General features: G+C 29.6%; 1 protein-coding gene across 1 annotated transcript in view; it reads left to right on the top strand.

Moving 5' to 3' along the window:
- LOC119592179 overlaps positions 1-280 on the top strand; it is a gene marked incomplete in the record, with an annotated part of 12,907 nt that overhangs the window by 6,561 nt on the left and 6,066 nt on the right.

Raw genomic sequence — 280 nt, 5'->3', positions numbered from 1 at the left:
CTTGAAACTACAGTAGTTTCCTTATACTATATTTTCCCAGATATATTCACACAATAAGTCTATTAACTGAATTATTACTACTATACAGATTTCTAGGCCAATACAGTGGTTACTTTAGCCAAGTTCATTTATTGAGCATTTGATGATTGAAATAAAATCTTTCATGGCGATGGTGAAACAGTTCAAAATTATTTTAGTTGTGTTTAAATCAGTGTCGGTGGTTGGAATAGTCATTTACGAATAAAACATAATGTTTTGGAGTTAAATAAGCGAGTATTAA

The sequence above is a fragment of the Penaeus monodon genome, chromosome 29 (assembly GCF_015228065.2).
Source record: "Penaeus monodon isolate SGIC_2016 chromosome 29, NSTDA_Pmon_1, whole genome shotgun sequence".
NCBI classification, from domain to species: Eukaryota; Metazoa; Arthropoda; class Malacostraca; order Decapoda; family Penaeidae; genus Penaeus; species Penaeus monodon.
This window is presented reverse-complemented; position numbering and strand designations above follow the sequence as displayed.